The sequence below is a fragment of the Cavia porcellus genome, unplaced genomic scaffold (genome assembly GCF_034190915.1).
Source record: "Cavia porcellus strain 051 isolate PalLab524CR breed Dunkin Hartley unplaced genomic scaffold, mCavPor4.1 scaffold_50, whole genome shotgun sequence".
NCBI classification, from domain to species: domain Eukaryota; kingdom Metazoa; phylum Chordata; class Mammalia; order Rodentia; family Caviidae; genus Cavia; species Cavia porcellus.
In genome coordinates this window covers 3,441,787-3,447,786 of record NW_026947533.1, presented here as the reverse complement: position 1 = coordinate 3,447,786, position 6,000 = coordinate 3,441,787, and positions in this window count along the sequence as shown.

Below are 6,000 nucleotides of genomic sequence, written 5' to 3'. Positions count from 1 at the left end.
AAGAATTTCTGAACATACTTTATGTGACACATGTGCTCATAGACGATGTTTGGGAGAACAGCCATAGAGGTTTAAATTTTGAGAAAAATGAAGCAGATATAAAAGTGTCATCAAGGGCAGGGTAAAGTGTGCTTGCTAAGACAAATTCCAGAAAAGGCTGCCTGTTAAATTCTCACGGAAAAATGCCTAAATGTAGTCATTTGCATGAACATATACAAGTGATATCCTTCTGAATGTAAAGGAATGTGGGTGTCATCTCTGAATTAAGAGGTGATTTAATAGCTTAGTTGATCATATACATTTTTGAAATATGGAAATGCTCTGCAGTGGACTTTACTAAGTGGTGTAAAGGAGATGCAATAGATTGAAATTGTGCAGGGATATCAATAGTTTAGTCATGAAGGGTTTTCTGCTTAGGGTGGATCAGATGAGAGTGGAAAGGATGTGGAAGTGACTGTCAGGACGCAGAGTGCCAATAGCAGGACATACAACAGAGAGGGTCTTCCCTGAAAGTCAGGTAGTTCTAGGGTAAGCATGAAGTTAAAGTTGGTTTATGATTTCTTCCTTGAGGTGAAAAACACTAGCTCTGGTAAGAATCAGTATTCTACATCCTTGTCAACACATGAATTCTTTGTTCTTCACTTGAGATCTAATTTTGATTATCTCTAATTATGACCCAGTGTCATGAAGGCAAAATTTGAATTTTTTTGTAACAGGGATTGAACTCATGATCTCAAGCTTGCTAGGTAGGTGTTCATGCTGCTGAGCTAAATACCCCGCTCTGAAAGTGTTTTCTGCATACTATGTATGATATTAACATTGTTCCTCAGAAATGTTGAATATTGTGGAATTTTTCTATATTGTATGGATATAATTTTTAAAGCAAACCAAAGGTGTCGTATGCAGTCACTTTTCAAGTTTCACATTGTCTGTTGGGTGTCTCAGTCAGGGTTTCTATATTTGAGACAGCTCTGTAACTTAGGCTAGCCCCAAACTCAAGGAAGTTCTCCTGCATCAGCCTCCCAAGATATATTTCTTATATCTGAATGGAGAGTGATCACTTGGTGACACTGAGCTATAATTTGAAACTTGTACCTGATTTCATTGTTTATACATTTTTAACATACATCAGTTTTCCATGAACTTTTGAGTTATTATTTATGTATCATATTTGATGTTATTTATGCTTTGTTCTATGAAACCAAATTTAAATATCAAGATACTGCTTAAGTATATTAAGAACAAAGGACTCAGTGGCCTAAATGAGATTTGAAGAGATATTACTCTTAGTACATCAAAGTGATTCATGAGATATTTGTCTGCCTCTGTGCTTTATGGATGCTGGTCCTGCAGGCTCTCACTATGAGCTCTGCCTTGGAGGCAGTGCACAGGGACTCTTGTGGTGACTCACCATAAGAATCAGTGCAAGAGAGGGAAAAAAAAAGAAAAGAAAAAGAGCTCTAAGGGGTATAACAGCAAGTGTGTTTAGGGGTGTTAAATAGCTGACTATATCAATGTTTTTGGATCATTAAACACAGCTGTTTGCAGTCTCCCTGTTTGAATGTCCACCTTGTATTCTTTGATACTGTGATTTGAGCAACTATTTTCAAGATGATAATATGTAATCTACTAACAGGTGATTTCTTACTGTTATTTTTTTTTTTTTTGTAGTTCTGTATTAGGTGTACCCTTACACCGCTTTGTTTTGTTTTGTGTTTTTCTCTTTTTCCTCTTAAAAAAAAAAAAGAATCAGTGCTCCTGTTTGGCTGGTACGTTAGCTGTGAGTTGCAATATAGCATCAAATTTGCCGTCTCAAAAATGTATATATACAAAAATTAATCCCCAAGATGTGGAATAAAATTTGAAGAAATCACTCTCCATTCAGCTGTTTTGTTTGCTTTTATTTGTATAGTTTAGTTTTGTTTTATTGAGACAAGTTTTCTCTATGTATATCAGCTAGATTTGAACCATTTATGGAGCACAAAATTGCCCTAACCTCAAAGCAGCATTCCTGTCTGAACCTCTTGAGTGCTGGGATTATAGATCTGTGTGTTTTTACCATAGAAAATATTGAGGCTTGTAACTTAGCTGTGTTGTAGGTTGGCTTAATAGATGCCATCTTGAGCTTTGCATTTAACTAGTGCCCTGTATTTCACTCAGAAAAATGGAAAATCACTCAGGGTATAAGTCCCAGGAGAAAAGCAAAATGAGCTGTACCCAAAAAAAAAAAATAACCTGCTCAACAAAAGAAGCAGAATACAGTAGTCATGCAAAAATTATTATAAGATTCTAGCTAAATGATTTCCAACTATCTTTTGGTGATTCTATCTTTTAAAACATCTCTAACTTTCCAGTTCAGAGCCTCTTGTGTAGATCCTGAAATGGGGGTGGGGGTTCTGTACACAAGTGGTGCTGAGAGCAGCTAATGAAATTTCACATTTCTCAATTGGGTTGCTTGGCTTCCTATATTATTGTTCACAAAATCAGCTGAAGCTGCAGAAACCTTACTGACAAAAGCAAACCTCAGGATTAAATAACAGTGCCCCTGAAATGAAAGAATAGTAGTGAAAAGGAGAAGAGAAAAAAGACAAACACCATGTGCTATAATGCCCACCTCTTTTCTGCAGCAATGAAGAAACTGAAACAGGAGAATGGCCATATATTCAAAGACAGCCTAACCTACACAGTGAGTGCAAGGCTTCCCAGAACTCCAAAGTGAGACTATGTCTTTAAATCAAAAACTAAAATGAAAAAAAAAGCAACCAAGTAGACAGAAAAATTATTAAAAACAAACAATAATAGAGCTGAGTGAAATTTGAGTTATGTAAAATGGGAATTATTGAATGATGTTGCAGAGGAAAGAAGTCCATGTAGTAGCATCCAGGAGGGAGGGACTAACAGAGACTTAGGAATGGCACGTATTGTGCTACAGGACAACAGTGACCTCCTTCCTCCAAAAGATTTGCAGTTCACTAGACTGAGGACTTCTAAAAGCTCATGGAAATGTTAAACTCAGGGCAAACAAGCAGCCTGAAATTCTGGCTTTGGAATATGGCCTTTAGCAGAAATTTCATATTTAATTTGAAATAAGAGAAATATAATCCTGCCCTGTTTGATATCAAATGCAGCAAGTTTAATGGCTCACAACATTGAGAAATGAAGTCATAAACCAAAAGAAGTTCAAAAATTTTCTTAGAAAAAAAGAAAGAAGAATAGCCCTGAATTTTCAGGAGTGGTCTTTGGGTTTTTGGCCCAGACCTATTCTCAGGGGTCATTTATACAGGAAAGTCACAATGTGAGTACAGTGTGGGTCTCAGACTACAATCAACCTATAAGCTTATAGCTGCTTAACTAATAATATTCAACAGGGGAACAAGTCAGCCAGAAAAGGTATTTGGAAAGAGCCAAGGCATTTTGTGGGAACAATAGTCCAGGTGTTCTTGTCATTGAGTATGGTAATTGATGCCCATCTGAACTTCCTGGAGGAGGTGGTGGTAACTGTAGTACATTTCAAACTGTTGTTTTTCTCTTCAGGACCATGTAGACCTGGTCACTTCATCTTCACCTTCAGGTCTGGCTTTCTTCAGCTGTGCCTGTAGCAGTGATTGTTGTATTTAGTTTTTTGCATTAACTATTTGAGGTTCCAGTTCCTCTCTCATTGTATATCAATTTCTCTCTAAATTGATATCCTTTGCTAAAATCACAGTTCTATTTGAATGAATAAAGTGAAATATTCATTAATACAGGCCAGGGATTTATCTTAGGAGGCAGAAACACCTGCCTGGAAAGTGCTAGGTTGTAGCTTTGATGCCTGGTACATAAAAAAAAAAGTAATTTAAACTGCAAGGAAAGAAAATAATTTCATTTGTGAAAATTAAGATTTACAAAATTTATAACTAAATATGTCAATGGCAAATTAAACATTGTTAATAGTCATATTTAGTATCTAAAATAGTTGGGTCTGGAGATTGAACTCAAGGATACAAGGAGCTTCCTGGAGAGCGCAAGGTCAAGAGTTCAATCCCTCATACAGAAAAAAAAAATCACAATTGTCAACGATGCAGTGCTATGAGCACATTTATTGAAACTGATACTTGGTATTTAATAGGCTCAATGTTTCTTTTGTGAGCTATGAAATACCTGCAGATAACATGGGTATTACAGTGAATGATATACTGTCCCTTATAGGATTGCTATTTTCTGAGTTGGTTTTATTTTTTGTTTTCCCACATACTTGAAAGTTGAAAATGTTGGCTGGTGCTAGGTAGAAAAACTGTGATAATCGTTTTTTCAATTTAATGATATATATCCGTATATTCATTAAGAACATTTTATTTGCTACAGTTAGTCCAAGTCAAATTGATAAACAATTCTTAAATTTACAGGCAGCTGAGTTAGTTAGAAATAGAGGCAACCATATCATGATATAGTGGAATGAAATTCCTGACCTTCCATGTGTGGTATGAGTTTGGGTTCTCTAAAGTGAAAGAATGAATTTTAGGAACAACAGAAATTAAGAGCACAATATACTTCTTGAGAGAAAGAAAGCCACCTGTGAGAGAGAAGGGGTCCTGAGCGGGATGCCAAACACTGTCTTTCTAGGGAACTTTGTAGAGTAAAATCGTGTGGTAAGCTGAGTTTAAGGTGGGGAAAAATCGGAACTCACAATGCAGATGGGCATAAGATGGGACAGAGCTATGGTAGCCAATAAGATTATAAGTTCATGTAAAAGTTGATTAAATTGGGAACAAAGGGGAAGGGAGTCACATAGGAAGCAGGCATTCTTAGGCAGCAGTGACTTTTCCCTTAGGGTTATGGGAGGGTGACACCTGAGTTCATCAGGATGATAGGAGATATTTAAAATGTCAGTCCTTAGAATAAGCATACTTTTCTTTGAATGGTGAGTCCTGACCTCCTCAGAGTGCTAAGGCACTATTTAGAATATCAGTCTTTATGATATGGATGAATTTGCTTATCATTTGTCTTGAGACTTGGCGCATAGCATGATGTGTCAGTCTTCCCCATAGTTGCATGGTATCTCGTCTCCTGCATGGACTCCTTAGAGGACCTAGCCCTGCCTTATGGCAATACTATTTAAATAACTCAGGTGCCTGTAACAGTACTGTTTGGATAATTGATTACAGATGTCTTGTGCTCTGGGTGAATGATCTGGGGATTACAGTGTGCAATGTATATCCAAGTGTTACCCCCGATTGACATGTTTTGAAATTTAATTTTAGTTGATGTGTTCTTTTTTCATTGAAATAAAATGGATTTGAAAATTAAAAGACCGAGGTAAAGCTCTTCAGTACAAACACTCCTCTGGTCGAGCTGAGTACACCACTGTAGAAGAATGGCAGCTCCAGAAGTCCCAGCACTACAGTCTATTTTTTGAGATCCTCTCTTGCAGGGAGGGGTTCCTTTCCCTGTTGATTCTTGACTCAGAAGGAGAGCAGTAGAGCAGGAGTCAATCATTGATGAAGGGGCTGGCTATATGAAGTGTCCAATTTTCAGGCCATTGCTGGCTGTGACTTTTGTCTCTTCCAGTGTCTCAGCATGATTTACCTTTTCTGAGTAGGATACTGGTAGCAAAATGCTTGCTGCATCTCATTTAGTACTTTTGATGTCCTGTGGCCTGATTAGCAAAGAACCTGAGAGATCCTGGAGCCATGGAATGGCGAGGTTGTGGATGGGAGGCCAGAGATAGGGTGGATTGGGTGAAACCAGTTACAAGTATTTAGAAGTAATTCCAGTGTCTGGAGCCTCAGGTATTTAGTTAGCTTCAGCTCCTGAGGTCCTCCAGCATTGTCCATGGGTCATTCACTGTCCCTTTTGCCTCTTGCTGTTGGCAAGGGTGATTTGGGGTCCCCAGAACCCTGGCTTCACTATGACAGCAGCAGACTCAAGTATCATCTTTGAAATTCACTGCTGGCCTGGTAACCCCACAATCTTTGGCATTGGAAGGAGCTTGAGAAGACCCTGACTATGATGTTTTTGTAG